The 17,497-nt window shown below is 34.5% G+C and overlaps 1 protein-coding gene and 2 long non-coding RNA genes across 5 annotated transcripts in view; 1 reads left to right on the top strand and 2 right to left on the bottom strand.

The window, feature by feature from the left end:
* Nucleotides 1–17,497, top strand: part of Parp1 (Poly-(ADP-ribose) polymerase) — a 190,189-nt gene that overhangs the window by 97,683 nt on the left and 75,009 nt on the right. The gene's annotated exons all lie outside the window — the stretch shown is intronic.
* LOC138912850 (uncharacterized) lies at nt 1,609–2,098 on the bottom strand. Its single transcript, XR_011418415.1, has 3 exons — nt 1,952–2,098; nt 1,786–1,892; nt 1,609–1,728 (listed from the first exon to the last, which is right to left on the bottom strand). It is a non-coding gene; the product is annotated as an uncharacterized lncRNA (long non-coding RNA).
* LOC138912823 (uncharacterized) lies at nt 8,507–9,143 on the bottom strand. Its single transcript, XR_011418378.1, has 3 exons — nt 8,868–9,143; nt 8,702–8,808; nt 8,507–8,644 (listed from the first exon to the last, which is right to left on the bottom strand). It is a non-coding gene; the product is annotated as an uncharacterized lncRNA (long non-coding RNA).

Genomic DNA, 17,497 nt, shown 5'->3' with positions numbered 1-17,497 from the left:
AGTTGCTTTACTAATTGTTCTCTTTTAATTCGGTTTATAATTTGGTTTCTTATAATTCCTTTCAATACCGGGTTTTTCCTCTAAGTTAATGTAATTGCCTGTCTTAAAAAAAATCAACGTAGTTTAATTGCAGCTTAGGAAAGATCTCTATTTTGTATTTTATTTAGTTTGGTTTAGACATGGTAAAGCTTTTATTTACCGCATAAATTTCACTAGTGCGATATTTTCACTCCGATAAGAAAAACATGTAAAAGAAACTTGGAAAAAAAAAACCAAAATATCGGTGCGAATGCCTGAAAAGCTTACATGAACGTGTACATAATTTTTTTACACTGCTCAAAACAAAGTTAAAATGGGATTCGCACTCGACGACTTTTGTTGTTATTTTTGTTTGGTTGTTGTTTGTTTACGACTCACCCATTGCTCCTCGAAGAAGGCCTTCTTGATGATGCTGGATTTTGTTGATTAGGGATTTAGAGAGAAAAAAATAATTCGCAAATTTAATTTACATGTTTTAAATTATTTAACTATTATTTAACTTTTTTAACATTTATTCTTGTTTTGTTTTTCGGTAGTTGCAATTAATCGATGTTGGGTTTTTAGTTTGTTTTGTGTTATTAATTTTATTGATAGTACTCCATTTAGGGAGTTATCTCTCTCCATGAAGCAATTCAATTTTTTTCAGTGTGCCATTTTTGGCCGCGGGTTTGATTTGGTTTCAGATTCTATTTTTCACCTGCTCGTACCCACACACCACCACTTTGCCAATGCGATTTATAATTAAGCTTTTTTTTACTTATTGATATTATGTTTTTATCTGGGTTCTGTTTTTGCCAGTATTATTTTAATACCCTTGTAGAGGGTATTATAATTTCAGTCAGATGTTTGCAACGCAGTGAAGGAGACGTTTCCGACCACATAAAGTATATATATTCTTGATCAGCACCAATAGCCGAGTCTATCTAGCCATGTCCGTCTGTCCGTCTGTCCGTCTGTCCGTCTGTCCATCTGTCCGTCTGTCCGTCTGTCCGTCTGTCCGTTTCTATGCGAACTAGTCTCTCAGTTTTAAAGCTATCGCGATGAAACTTTCCCGAAAGTCTTCTTTCTATTGCAGGTAGTACATATGTCGGAGCGAGCCGGATCGGACCACTATATCTTAAGGCTCCCATAGGAATATTCAAACAAATATAAGAAAATTCATTGTAACTTTGTAGGAAGTAGGCGTTTTGATTCTTGACTACTTAAAAACAAAATTTAAGTAAATAGAAACGCTGAATCTGGATTCTCTGGAACTGCACCGAGTGAGCATTACTTTATCTGCAAGGGTATATAAGCTTCGGCTGGCCGAAGGTAGCTTCCTTTCTTGTTTTTTTTTAATTTTAACTAGCTGTAGCTTTTTTTTCTATTGTTTTAATTTCTATTGTTTTAATTTAATTGATTTTACTTTTTTAAGGGTGCACTTAAAAAAAATATAGAAAATAACACTTTCGTTTTTGTTTATTTTTTTAAACTAGGATTAGGGTTTTAACTGGGTGATTTTTAGAATTTGTTCAGTAATTTTTCACAAGAATTTTCTGCAACTTTCGCCTGTGATCTGCGGCAATTTTTCTCGCTGCCCACGGCTTTCGTTGCGCCTTTCTGTCGGGAAAATTTAGTACGGCTTTTGCGGCGTGAAAATTGAAGACGGCTTTTCCAGCACGAAAATTGGAACGCAATGTATCGGGCTAACTAAAAGGAACTCTGGTTAGGAAAACTTCTTGTCTGCCTTTAGCTAGTCATAATTACCAATTTTCCTCGTGGTTCTGTTTGCGTTTGTGACTGTTCTTTATTTATGCGAACTACAGGCCTTTTTCTGGCCGTGTAGACGCCGATAAGGGATAGAACAAGCTGAGCTAAAAATGTGCAAAATGTTATTGCAAGTTTAAAGAGCTTTCTAGCCCAAAATATTTACCTTGCTGGCATGCAAATCCTATAGTGGGGTGTTATTGATAACTTTATTGCATCTATTACTTAAGATGCAATACTAAATTTTAGATTAAGGTTTAAAGCACATGTGGCTTTAATCTGTTTTTTTTCCGTACTTTATTCTTGGGGGAGCTTTTCGTCTGATCAGCGTGATGGTTTTTCAGAAAAGAGATCGAGGCTCGATGCGATGGGCCCGTCGAACCCTTCTCTGAATTCGCGTTCGGTATTCACCATCTGGTGAGTGATACTTGTCACTTGAAAGAGTTGCCAGACCAGTAATATATATCAACTATCGCTATTGCTATAGGGCGCCTAATTATTTGATTTTTGAATGCTAACTGATTGTATTTTTGTTAAAGGGCAGCCATTACAACAGGACAGTCAAACGCTCTACCACCTACAGAGATAGAGGAAATAGAGGGGGTCGCGGGTATTATAGTAGTATAATAACCGCAATAATAAAAACCAAAATAATACAAACTCTAATGCACAGAGTACTTCTACTAGAAGAAATTCCAACAGAAGCGTTAGGGTCACTCAGGAAAACGAAGAGGACCCCTTGACGGTAGAAGAAGAGAAAGAACAGTAAGCATATATAAAATCAATATTAGCCTCAGTTTTTTTATAAAGGTTAAAAACGAAAAAACCAACAAAAACTTAACATTGTTAGTAGATACGGGAGCCGAGATTTCATTACTTAAAAAATGTAATCAAGAGTACCCCGAATTAGACAGTTCTAAAATTTAAAATATAACAGGAATAGGACAAGGTTCTATAAAATCCTTGGGCTTAGCGCTCGTGGAACTTAAAACAAAAAATTTCATTATACCACATGACTTTCAAATAGTTCCACCTGATTTTCCGATTCCATGCGATGGTATTCTAGAAATAGATTTCATTAAAGAATTTAATTGTATTTTAGACTTTCAAGATTCACAAGGTTCTCTAGTATTAAGACCTAATACCGAAAACGTGTGCAAATACTTCTGACAACTGATAAGCTTTTTTTCTTCTGCTTTTAGCTTTGTCCTATGAACCGCTATCTCTCGCATTTCTTTTTGTGTCGCTTCAGCATAGATCGAGCAACGCGTAACATTTATTTCAGGGATATTGTTCAACAACAACAAGAATAACAACTAAAAGAAGTTGGGATGTGCAAATAATTGTGTGTTGTGAAAATAATTTTGACTAGGGTACATTCTTGATCAGGGTCACTAGCCGAGTCGATCTAGCCATGTCCGTCTGTCTGTATGTCGGTCTGTCTGTTCCTCTGGATGAACGCTGAGATCTTGGAAACTACAAAAGGTAGAAAGTTGGGATTACCCACACATATTCTTGGGCTTCCTACGCAGCGCAAGTTTATTTCAGCCGGGCGCCACGCCCCCTCTAACGCCCACCATCGCCAACTAACGATTTTAAAATGTGTCTGGCGCCCACACCTTTAATGATTTCCGACAAGTATAACTGAAATTTTGTGGTGTTTATATCTATAGCTATCGAAATGTAGAAGACATTTTTCAAATCGGACCATTCAATAAAAAGTTATGCGCAATCAAAAAAATTTTATATATCCATCTCCCTCGCACTCCTTTACCAAAAACATCATAAAGATATATTTTTCCCTTACGAAAATAGTGATAGCACCTTTTTTGAAAAAGAGCCAAAAATGCTATTTTCTGACCCCTATAACTCCGTTGAAACTCAAAATTTCTCAAAACCGTTCAGGTAAAGTTTTTTTTGTCGTTGTGAACCGGAAAAATAAACAATAAAGGAAGCTTCCTTCGGCCAGCCGAAGCTTATATACCCTTGTAGATAAAAGAATGCTCACTCGGTGCAGTTCCAGGGATTCCAGATTCAGCGTTTCTATTTATTTAAATTTTGTTTTTAAGTAGTCAAGAATCAAAACGCCTACTTCCTACAAAGTTACAATTAATTTTCTTATAGTTGTTTGAATATTCCTATGGGAGCCTTAAGATATAGTGGTCCGATTCGGCTCTCTCCGACATATGTACTACCTGCAATAGAAATAAGACTTTCGGGAAAGTTTCATCGCGATAGCTTTAAAACTGAGAGACTAGTTCGCATAGAAACGGACAGACGGACAGACCGGCAGACGGACAGACAGACAGACGGACAGACGGACATGGCTAGATAGACTCGGCTATTGGTGCTGATCAAGAATATATATACTTTATGTGGTCGGAAACGTCTCCTTCACTGCGTTGCAAACATCTGAGTGAAATTATAATACCCTCTACAAGGGTATAAAAAGTTTGACGAAAATAGGACCTTTGAATCGGGGGTGGCCCACTTGGGAGATTTTGACTCCTTTAAATTTTTAAACTGTATAGCCCTTGAGATTCCTTAAATTTTGGTATATATCGTGTTACTGTAAAAAATCAGGTTTAAAAGTTATTTAGAAACGAAAATAGCCACTTTTACCAGCTCAAAGCAACTTACGCTGCCTAAGCATTGAATTTAGTATGCACTAGGTGCATGAGTACTTTCCGCCGATGAAATCAGAATTGCCGTTACATTTTATAACCCTTAAAATGTTGCACAGTGTATTTATACGTTAACTTCTACATAAAACATGGTTCAATAAAACAATTAAATACACCTCGAAACAAGAGCATATCCAATTTAAGTCCTCTAAGTCTACATACCTTGAAAAATATTTTTCATAATTCAACCGAAAGAAATGCGCGATATTTGGTAAAGAAGAATTTATTATACTTTTGACACGCTTCGCAGAGAAATAGATTTATTAATTCTGGCAGAACCAAATTTTTATAACAGAACTCGAATTTTGTTAGCCCGAGAAAATTTACCAATAACAATATATGAATTTGAACACAAATACATTTCAGAATTCGCACTATCTTTCTCACCCCTAATAAGTTGTAATGCAACAGAAAAAGCAATTGTATTATCAACAATTCCCGGGGTTCGCGTTATTTCTATGATAGATAACAACCAATCACTCGGGAGAATTATAAAATTCGTAGTTAGTCTAACCATCAGGCCTTAACCTACTGACTGGCAGATGGAATAGGTTAGAAAAGTTCTTTATTGAAAAAAAGAACAACATATTAAAAAGCTATAAGTGTTTCAATAAAAACACACAGATAAGAGAAGAGACAGTGCTAAAACACCTGTCCGATATAACTTTAAACACAAATAAAATTAGAAGAGCAATAGCCGTTACTTCGAATAGGTTAACTCCTACACATTTTAATCTTGCTATAAAAATACATGAAAGTATAATCGTTGTATTATCGAAAGCCTTACAAAAGTATGGTGTATCATTCCAAATACCAAAAAACTTTTATTCACAAATTGAGGTCGATTTAGCAGTCCCTCAAAACTCAGACTTCGACAAATCGTTGGCTGACATTTTATTAGAAGAAGACAAAGAAGATTTTTTTGGGTTCACTGATCCCTCAGAAATCGAAAACAACTCAAAAAAAGTGGAACCCGACAATTTACCTCCGATGGAGATTGACGAAGAAGTCATAACAATGACTCAAACCAACGTTCAATTCTTAAAAACTGCGTCGTCACTCATACCTGAGTTCGTCGGCAAAGCAGAAAACTTGCGAAGTTTCATAGACTCCCTAAGATTGGTAGATACTATCAAAGAAACCTATGAACCTATGAACTATTAAAAACAAAACTAAAAGGACACGCTCGCAATTTAATAGGAATTGAAAGCAACATCGTCGACATAATATATAATTTGACAAAAACGGTCAAAGGAGAATCAGTAGAAGTTTTATCTGCCAAACTGATGAATTTACAGCAAAAAAATAAAACAGCTACAGTATATGCTAAGGAAGTCGAAGATTTAACAAAGGCCCTCCAAGGAGCTTATGTCAATGATGGCTTACCACTAGAATTAGCATCAAATTACAGCACCCAAAGCGCTGTCAAAGCAATGACAGCTAATTGTTCGTTGGATAAGGTGAAACTCATAATGCAAGCGGGAACGTTTGCCGATATGAACGAAGCCGTAACCAAGTTCGTCAACAGTTGTACTGAAGCTACAGTGTAGCGTAGGGAACGCCTGTGAAGAGGTACAATTGAAGGGTATTCCAATTTTTTGATGGAATTCCAAATTCCTAACCAACTTCCGGCATGTCGATCAATATCCGAACAGCGGAGCGGGACCCATTTAACCCTAGCTCTAGCGGGAGATGTGGGGGGGTTTTTGCTGAGAATAATGACTGCTACACCAAGGTTTTATTATAGAGTCCCTTCTGAATCTAAATCTAACTAATGAGTCGATCCTCATCCGAAACCACACGGCATAAAAAGTACCATAAAAAAACTAGTAAACAAGGAAAGGGAAGAGTACACGATATTTGTAGTTGGCCAGAGGGGTGGTCTTAGATGTTGATTGACATACCCCTGTTCATTACCCTCCCAACCATAGCCTGCTATTTAAACAGATGTATCAGCAGACCCCAAATGTAATTATAATTGCATCATTTAATTATGCTCCCATGCCATCAGAAATTAATGAAAATTTAAAACTTCATTCTTATAAACAATTCTTTAATGATATTCAAAAATATTCACAATCCATTTCGTACTCCAACACATTTCAATTATAACTCAATAAGGATTTCCTTAAGTTATTTTGTTGAACCTAACCAAATTCCACAAATATTTGTTGCTTAAATTATTTATTCCCTATAATTCATGATTATTTAATTTTATATTTCCTTTAATTAAGATGGATGGCGGTGTGTGTGGCTTTTATTGGGTGTGTACCGTACCAATCAATTTTTTACATTTTTATTAAAAAAAAATTACATTAATTTAATTCCTAATATAAATTTTAGAAAAATATTTCGGAAATTATTTCTTTAAGTGTCTTTATTTCAATTTCTTTTCGGATTTCTTTTAGTTTCTTTTCATTTTTTTGAAATTACATAGTAATAGTAGTAACAATTTTATTGGGGAGTTGCTTTACTAATTGTTCTCTTTTAATTCGGTTTATAATTTGGTTTCTTATAATTCCTTTCAATACCGGGTTTTTCCTCTAAGTTAATGTAATTGCCTGTCTTAAAAAAAATCAACGTAGTTTAATTGCAGCTTAGGAAAGATCTCTATTTTGTATTTTATTTAGTTTGGTTTAGACATGGTAAAGCTTTTATTTACCGCATAAATTTCACTAGTGCGATATTTTCACTCCGATAAGAAAAACATGTAAAAGAAACTTGGAAAAAAAAAACCAAAATATCGGTGCGAATGCCTGAAAAGCTTACATGAACGTGTACATAATTTTTTTACACTGCTCAAAACAAAGTTAAAATGGGATTCGCACTCGACGACTTTTGTTGTTATTTTTGTTTGGTTGTTGTTTGTTTACGACTCACCCATTGCTCCTCGAAGAAGGCCTTCTTGATGATGCTGGATTTTGTTGATTAGGGATTTAGAGAGAAAAAAATAATTCGCAAATTTAATTTACATGTTTTAAATTATTTAACTATTATTTAACTTTTTTAACATTTATTCTTGTTTTGTTTTTCGGTAGTTGCAATTAATCGATGTTGGGTTTTTAGTTTGTTTTGTGTTATTAATTTTATTGATAGTACTCCATTTAGGGAGTTATCTCTCTCCATGAAGCAATTCAATTTTTTTCAGTGTGCCATTTTTGGCCGCGGGTTTGATTTGGTTTCAGATTCTATTTTTCACCTGCTCGTACCCACACACCACCACTTTGCCAATGCGATTTATAATTAAGCTTTTTTTTACTTATTGATATTATGTTTTTATCTGGGTTCTGTTTTTGCCAGTATTATTTTAATACCCTTGTAGAGGGTATTATAATTTCAGTCAGATGTTTGCAACGCAGTGAAGGAGACGTTTCCGACCACATAAAGTATATATATTCTTGATCAGCACCAATAGCCGAGTCTATCTAGCCATGTCCGTCTGTCCGTCTGTCCGTCTGTCCATCTGTCCGTCTGTCCGTCTGTCCGTTTCTATGCGAACTAGTCTCTCAGTTTTAAAGCTATCGCGATGAAACTTTCCCGAAAGTCTTCTTTCTATTGCAGGTAGTACATATGTCGGAGCGAGCCGGATCGGACCACTATATCTTAAGGCTCCCATAGGAATATTCAAACAAATATAAGAAAATTCATTGTAACTTTGTAGGAAGTAGGCGTTTTGATTCTTGACTACTTAAAAACAAAATTTAAGTAAATAGAAACGCTGAATCTGGATTCTCTGGAACTGCACCGAGTGAGCATTACTTTATCTGCAAGGGTATATAAGCTTCGGCTGGCCGAAGGTAGCTTCCTTTCTTGTTTTTTTTTAATTTTAACTAGCTGTAGCTTTTTTTTCTATTGTTTTAATTTCTATTGTTTTAATTTAATTGATTTTACTTTTTTAAGGGTGCACTTAAAAAAAATATAGAAAATAACACTTTCGTTTTTGTTTATTTTTTTAAACTAGGATTAGGGTTTTAACTGGGTGATTTTTAGAATTTGTTCAGTAATTTTTCACAAGAATTTTCTGCAACTTTCGCCTGTGATCTGCGGCAATTTTTCTCGCTGCCCACGGCTTTCGTTGCGCCTTTCTGTCGGGAAAATTTAGTACGGCTTTTGCGGCGTGAAAATTGAAGACGGCTTTTCCAGCACGAAAATTGGAACGCAATGTATCGGGCTAACTAAAAGGAACTCTGGTTAGGAAAACTTCTTGTCTGCCTTTAGCTAGTCATAATTACCAATTTTCCTCGTGGTTCTGTTTGCGTTTGTGACTGTTCTTTATTTATGCGAACTACAGGCCTTTTTCTGGCCGTGTAGACGCCGATAAGGGATAGAACAAGCTGAGCTAAAAATGTGCAAAATGTTATTGCAAGTTTAAAGAGCTTTCTAGCCCAAAATATTTACCTTGCTGGCATGCAAATCCTATAGTGGGGTGTTATTGATAACTTTATTGCATCTATTACTTAAGATGCAATACTAAATTTTAGATTAAGGTTTAAAGCACATGTGGCTTTAATCTGTTTTTTTTTCCGTACTTTATTCTTGGGGGAGCTTTTCGTCTGATCAGCGTGATGGTTTTTCAGAAAAGAGATCGAGGCTCGATGCGATGGGCCCGTCGAACCCTTCTCTGAATTCGCGTTCGGTATTCACCATCTGGTGAGTGATACTTGTCACTTGAAAGAGTTGCCAGACCAGTAATATATATCAACTATCGCTATTGCTATAGGGCGCCTAATTATTTGATTTTTGAATGCTAACTGATTGTATTTTTGTTAAAGGGCAGCCATTACAACAGGACAGTCAAACGCTCTACCACCTACAGAGATAGAGGAAATAGAGGGGGTCGCGGGTATTATAGTAGTATAATAACCGCAATAATAAAAACCAAAATAATACAAACTCTAATGCACAGAGTACTTCTACTAGAAGAAATTCCAACAGAAGCGTTAGGGTCACTCAGGAAAACGAAGAGGACCCCTTGACGGTAGAAGAAGAGAAAGAACAGTAAGCATATATAAAATCAATATTAGCCTCAGTTTTTTTATAAAGGTTAAAAACGAAAAAACCAACAAAAACTTAACATTGTTAGTAGATACGGGAGCCGAGATTTCATTACTTAAAAAATGTAATCAAGAGTACCCCGAATTAGACAGTTCTAAAATTTAAAATATAACAGGAATAGGACAAGGTTCTATAAAATCCTTGGGCTTAGCGCTCGTGGAACTTAAAACAAAAAATTTCATTATACCACATGACTTTCAAATAGTTCCACCTGATTTTCCGATTCCATGCGATGGTATTCTAGAAATAGATTTCATTAAAGAATTTAATTGTATTTTAGACTTTCAAGATTCACAAGGTTCTCTAGTATTAAGACCTAATACCGAAAACGTGTGCAAATACTTCTGACAACTGATAAGCTTTTTTTCTTCTGCTTTTAGCTTTGTCCTATGAACCGCTATCTCTCGCATTTCTTTTTGTGTCGCTTCAGCATAGATCGAGCAACGCGTAACATTTATTTCAGGGATATTGTTCAACAACAACAAGAATAACAACTAAAAGAAGTTGGGATGTGCAAATAATTGTGTGTTGTGAAAATAATTTTGACTAGGGTACATTCTTGATCAGGGTCACTAGCCGAGTCGATCTAGCCATGTCCGTCTGTCTGTATGTCGGTCTGTCTGTTCCTCTGGATGAACGCTGAGATCTTGGAAACTACAAAAGGTAGAAAGTTGGGATTACCCACACATATTCTTGGGCTTCCTACGCAGCGCAAGTTTATTTCAGCCGGGCGCCACGCCCCCTCTAACGCCCACCATCGCCAACTAACGATTTTAAAATGTGTCTGGCGCCCACACCTTTAATGATTTCCGACAAGTATAACTGAAATTTTGTGGTGTTTATATCTATAGCTATCGAAATGTAGAAGACATTTTTCAAATCGGACCATTCAATAAAAAGTTATGCGCAATCAAAAAAATTTTATATATCCATCTCCCTCGCACTCCTTTACCAAAAACATCATAAAGATATATTTTTCCCTTACGAAAATAGTGATAGCACCTTTTTTGAAAAAGAGCCAAAAATGCTATTTTCTGACCCCTATAACTCCGTTGAAACTCAAAATTTCTCAAAACCGTTCAGGTAAAGTTTTTTTTGTCGTTGTGAACCGGAAAAATAAACAATAAAGGAAGCTTCCTTCGGCCAGCCGAAGCTTATATACCCTTGTAGATAAAAGAATGCTCACTCGGTGCAGTTCCAGGGATTCCAGATTCAGCGTTTCTATTTATTTAAATTTTGTTTTTAAGTAGTCAAGAATCAAAACGCCTACTTCCTACAAAGTTACAATTAATTTTCTTATAGTTGTTTGAATATTCCTATGGGAGCCTTAAGATATAGTGGTCCGATTCGGCTCTCTCCGACATATGTACTACCTGCAATAGAAATAAGACTTTCGGGAAAGTTTCATCGCGATAGCTTTAAAACTGAGAGACTAGTTCGCATAGAAACGGACAGACGGACAGACCGGCAGACGGACAGACAGACAGACGGACAGACGGACATGGCTAGATAGACTCGGCTATTGGTGCTGATCAAGAATATATATACTTTATGTGGTCGGAAACGTCTCCTTCACTGCGTTGCAAACATCTGAGTGAAATTATAATACCCTCTACAAGGGTATAAAAAGTTTGACGAAAATAGGACCTTTGAATCGGGGGTGGCCCACTTGGGAGATTTTGACTCCTTTAAATTTTTAAACTGTATAGCCCTTGAGATTCCTTAAATTTTGGTATATATCGTGTTACTGTAAAAAATCAGGTTTAAAAGTTATTTAGAAACGAAAATAGCCACTTTTGCCAGCTCAGAGAAGCTGGGTCGAGTAAAATGACAAATTCGAATTTTGAAAACGGGAATCGTTTGACCCCCATTTGACCACTTTTGCCCACCCTTTAGTTTTTTTTGACCACGTCCAGTTTCAAAAATATCGAATTTCGAAAATTTTCGAAAATCGAAAATTTGACTTTTTCAAATTTTTTTTTGTGGAATCGTTTGACCCCCATTTGACCACCATTGCCCACCTTTTAGAATTTTGAAAAAGTCAAAACTTTGGAAACTGTAACCATTTTCCGTTTTTCTCAAAACTCGAAAATTTTAAAGTCGAATTTTTCAAAACTTTTTTTTGTCCAATCGTTTGACCCCCGATTGACCATCATTGCCCACCCTTTAGAATTTTGAAAAAGTCAAAACTTTGGAAACTGTGGCCATTTTTCGTTTTTCTCAAAATTCGAAAATTTTAAAGTCGAATTTTTCAAAACTTTTTTTTGTCCATTCGTTTGATTCCCGATTGACCATCATTGCCCACCTTTTAGAATTTTGAAAAAGTCAAAACTTTAGAAAATACAACACTTTTTCGTTTTTCTCAAAAGTCGAAAATTTTAAAGTCGAATTTTTCAAAACTTTTTTTTGTCCATTCGTTTGATTCCCGATTGACCATCATTGCCCACCTTTTAGAATTTTGAAAAAGTCAAAACTTTAGAAAATACAACACTTTTTCGTTTTTCTCAAAAGTCGAAAATTTTAAAGTCGAATTTTTCAAAACTTTTTTTTGTCCAATCGTTTGACCCCCGATTGACCATCATTGCCCACCCTTTAGAATTTTGAAGAAGTCAAAACTTTGGAAACTGTGGCCATTTTTCGTTTTTCTCAAAATTCGAAAATTTTAAAGTCGAATTTTTCAAAACTTTTTTTGTCCATTCGTTTGACCCCCAATTGACCATCATTGCCCACCCTTTAGAATTTTGAAAAAGTCAAAACCTTAGAAAATACAACACTTTTTCGTTTTTCTCAAAAGTCGAAAATTTTAAAGTCGAATTTTTCAAAACTTTTTTTTGTCCATTCGTTTGATTCCCGATTGACCATCATTGCCCACCTTTTAGAATTTTGAAAAAGTCAAAACTTTAGAAAATACAACACTTTTTCGTTTTTCTCAAAAGTCGAAAATTTTAAAGTCGAATTTTTCAAAACTTTTTTTTGTCCATTCGTTTGACCCCCGATTGACCATCATTGCCCACCTTTTAGAATTTTGAAAAAGTCAAAACTTTAGAAAATACAACATTTTTTCGTTTTTCTCAAAAGTCGAAAATTTTAAAGTCGAATTTTTCAAAACTTTTTTTTGTCAAATCGTTTGACCCCCGATTGACCATCATTGCCCACCCTTTAGAATTTTAAAAAAGTCAAAACTTTGAAAGCTATACTACTTTTTAGTTTTCACTAAGTTTCAAAAAAATTAAAAGTTGAATTTTTCAAAATTTTTTACTGATATGTCTTCGATGTGTCCACATCTTAAGGTTATACAAAAAAAGTTGTGAGTCAATCGGACAATCCTAAAAACAAATAATTTTTGATTTTAAGCGGATAAAAAAATATTTAAAGCTAAAAAATGTAAAAATCTTCCCAGGGGACGGTTTCTTTCTTTTCTTAAACATAATGTAAAAGCAGAAGGGAAATCCGAATATTTTTATACCCTTGCAGAGGGAATAATGATTTCAGGCAGAAGTTTGCAACGCAGTGAAGGATACGTTTCCATATAGACCCCATATAGCTTCGATGCTTTTAAACATATAACCTTCAACGCTTGGTAATAACATTTTTTTAATAGTTCTGAATTTCGAATTTAATTTTATAGAAATCGGACGACTATATCATAAGCTGCCATAGTAACGATCGAAAAATACATGGGAAATTAATAGGAAACAATTATAGCTTCGTTGGTTTTAATTGAATTCTCTTCTTCTCTAAAATATTCATTTTTTTTTGCATTTCCGAATTTTGAATTAAATTTAACATTAATCGGACGACAACATTATATAGGTGCCGTAGAAAGGACAGAAAAAATAATGTCAAAATAATACGAAATTTAATATTTTTGCGATTTTTAAATTAATAGGAATGATCTGTTTCTTTCTTGTTTATAATGTATTAAATGCTTTATAATAAAAAATCTGTAGATTTTTTAATTTCAATAGAAAAGTATTAAAGCGTAGATTATACATTTTTCAACTTTTAAGCCAATGCACCCAACAGTTTAAAATTTATTTCAATTCAATCTTTTATTTCAATTTTGAATATAAAAGTTGTTGACAAATAACTCATTATTGTTAATTGACAATTTTTTTTAATAGGTTAACTTTTACTTACGACCCCTGACTTAAAAACAAAAATTATGATTCTGACAAGACTTTGGTTTATTTGAAACACTAATTTTCGGGAAATTGTAATTGTAAACAAAGTTTACATTTAATTAGGGGTGAGCACTGAATTTTTTATAGTTTTAATATTTTTAGTTCGTTTATTTTAAAAATTGTGTAGTTTTAAGTGCTCGGTAATCGTTTGTTATCATAAATATTAAGTTTTTGGGTGTGGGCAAACGAATTCATTAAGTTTTAAGGGTGGGGCAAACAAATTTTTCGTAAGGATAAACTTATAATTAACATTACTTTTAAAGTATTCAATTTTTGAAAATTCTAATTCTAATTTAAATTCAAAATTCTGAAAGGTGGACACAAGTGGACACATCGAGAACATATCTGTCCACCAAAAAAATTTTTAAAAATACGAGATTAATTTTTTTGAAATTTAGTGAAAACTAAAAAGTGGTATATCTTTCAAAGTTTTGACTTTTTTAAAATTCTAAAGGGTGGGCAATGGTGGTCAATTGGGAGTCAAACGAATGGACAAAAAAAAAATTTGAATATGTCAACTTTAATATTTTCGAATTTTGAGAAAAACGAAAAAGTGTTGTATTTTCTAAAGTTTTGACTTTTTCAAAATTCTAAAGGGTGGGCAATGATGGTCAATTGGGGGTCAAACGAATGGACAAAAAAAAGTTTTGAAAAATTCGACTTTAAAATTTTCGAATTTTGAGAAAAACGAAAAAGTGTTGTATTTTCTAAGGTTTTGACTTTTTCAAAATTCTAAAGGGTGGGCAATGATGGTCAATTGGGGGTCAAACGAATGGACAAAAAAAGTTTTGAAAAATTCGACTTTAAAATTTTCGAATTTTGAGAAAAACGAAAAATGGCCACAGTTTCCAAAGTTTTGACTTCTTCAAAATTCTAAAGGGTGGGCAATGATGGTCAATCGGGGGTCAAACGATTGGACAAAAAAAAGTTTTGAAAAATTCGACTTTAAAATTTTCGACTTTTGAGAAAAACGAAAAAGTGTTGTATTTTCTAAAGTTTTGACTTTTTCAAAATTCTAAAAGGTGGGCAATGATGGTCAATCGGGGGTCAAACGAATGGACAAAAAAAAGTTTTGAAAAATTCGACTTTAAAATTTTCGACTTTTGAGAAAAACGAAAAAGTGTTGTATTTTCTAAAGTTTTGACTTTTTCAAAATTCTAAAAGGTGGGCAATGATGGTCAATCGGGGGTCAAACGATTGGACAAAAAAAAAAAAAAAAAAATTCGACTTTAAAATTTTCGAATTTTGAGAAAAACGAAAAATGGCCACAGTTTCCAAAGTTTTGACTTTTTCAAAATTCTAAAAGGTGGGCAATGGTGGTCAAATGGGGGTCAAACGATTCCACAAAAAAAAATTTGAAAAAGTCAAATTTTTGATTTTCGAAAATTTTCGAAATTCGATATTTTCGAAACTGGACGTGGTCAAAAAAAACTAAAGGGTGGGCAAAAGTGGTCAAATGGGGGTCAAACGATTCCCGTTTTCAAAATTCGAATTTGTCATTTTACTCGACCCAGCTTCTCTGAGCTACTTTTGCCAGCTCAAAGCAACTTACGCTGCCTAAGCATTGAATTTAGTATGCACTAGGTGCATGAGTACTTTCCGCCGATGAAATCAGAATTGCCGTTACATTTTATAACCCTTAAAATGTTGCACAGTGTATTTATACGTTAACTTCTACATAAAACATGGTTCAATAAAACAATTAAATACACCTCGAAACAAGAGCATATCCAATTTAAGTCCTCTAAGTCTACATACCTTGAAAAATATTTTTCATAATTCAACCGAAAGAAATGCGCGATATTTGGTAAAGAAGAATTTATTATACTTTTGACACGCTTCGCAGAGAAATAGATTTATTAATTCTGGCAGAACCAAATTTTTATAACAGAACTCGAATTTTGTTAGCCCGAGAAAATTTACCAATAACAATATATGAATTTGAACACAAATACATTTCAGAATTCGCACTATCTTTCTCACCCCTAATAAGTTGTAATGCAACAGAAAAAGCAATTGTATTATCAACAATTCCCGGGGTTCGCGTTATTTCTATGATAGATAACAACCAATCACTCGGGAGAATTATAAAATTCGTAGTTAGTCTAACCATCAGGCCTTAACCTACTGACTGGCAGATGGAATAGGTTAGAAAAGTTCTTTATTGAAAAAAAGAACAACATATTAAAAAGCTATAAGTGTTTCAATAAAAACACACAGATAAGAGAAGAGACAGTGCTAAAACACCTGTCCGATATAACTTTAAACACAAATAAAATTAGAAGAGCAATAGCCGTTACTTCGAATAGGTTAACTCCTACACATTTTAATCTTGCTATAAAAATACATGAAAGTATAATCGTTGTATTATCGAAAGCCTTACAAAAGTATGGTGTATCATTCCAAATACCAAAAAACTTTTATTCACAAATTGAGGTCGATTTAGCAGTCCCTCAAAACTCAGACTTCGACAAATCGTTGGCTGACATTTTATTAGAAGAAGACAAAGAAGATTTTTTTGGGTTCACTGATCCCTCAGAAATCGAAAACAACTCAAAAAAAGTGGAACCCGACAATTTACCTCCGATGGAGATTGACGAAGAAGTCATAACAATGACTCAAACCAACGTTCAATTCTTAAAAACTGCGTCGTCACTCATACCTGAGTTCGTCGGCAAAGCAGAAAACTTGCGAAGTTTCATAGACTCCCTAAGATTGGTAGATACTATCAAAGAAACCTATGAACCTATGAACTAATAAAAACAAAACTAAAAGGACACGCTCGCAATTTAATAGGAAATGAAAGCAACATCGTCGACATAATATATAATTTGACAAAAACGGTCAAAGGAGAATCAGTAGAAGTTTTATCTGCCAAACTGATGAATTTACAGCAAAAAAATAAAACAGCTACAGTATATGCTAAGGAAGTCGAAGATTTAACAAAGGCCCTCCAAGGAGCTTATGTCAATGATGGCTTACCACTAGAATTAGCATCAAATTACAGCACCCAAAGCGCTGTCAAAGCAATGACAGCTAATTGTTCGTTGGATAAGGTGAAACTCATAATGCAAGCGGGAACGTTTGCCGATATGAACGAAGCCGTAACCAAGTTCGTCAACAGTTGTACTGAAGCTACAGTGTAGCGTAGGGAACGCCTGTGAAGAGGTACAATTGAAGGGTATTCCAATTTTTTGATGGAATTCCAAATTCCTAACCAACTTCCGGCATGTCGATCAATATCCGAACAGCGGAGCGGGACCCATTTAACCCTAGCTCTAGCGGGAGATGTGGGGGGGTTTTTGCTGAGAATAATGACTGCTACACCAAGGTTTTATTATAGAGTCCCTTCTGAATCTAAATCTAACTAATGAGTCGATCCTCATCCGAAACCACACGGCATAAAAAGTACCATAAAAAAACTAGTAAACAAGGAAAGGGAAGAGTACACGATATTTGTAGTTGGCCAGAGGGGTGATCTTAGATGTTGATTGACATACCCCTGTTCATTACCCTCCCAACCATAGCCTGCTATTTAAACAGATGTATCAGCAGACCCCAAATGTAATTATAATTGCATCATTTAATTATGCTCCCATGCCATCAGAAATTAATGAAAATTTAAAACTTCATTCTTATAAACAATTCTTTAATGATATTCAAAAATATTCACAATCCATTTCGTACTCCAACACATTTCAATTATAACTCAATAAGGGTTTCCTTAAGTTATTTTGTTGAACCTAACCAAATTCCACAAATATTTGTTGCTTAAATTATTTATTCCCT

The sequence above is a fragment of the Drosophila takahashii genome, chromosome 3L (genome assembly GCF_030179915.1).
Source record: "Drosophila takahashii strain IR98-3 E-12201 chromosome 3L, DtakHiC1v2, whole genome shotgun sequence".
NCBI classification, from domain to species: Eukaryota; Metazoa; Arthropoda; class Insecta; order Diptera; family Drosophilidae; genus Drosophila; species Drosophila takahashii.
Note: the sequence above shows the minus strand (reverse complement) of the source record. Positions and strands in the feature narration are given on the sequence as shown.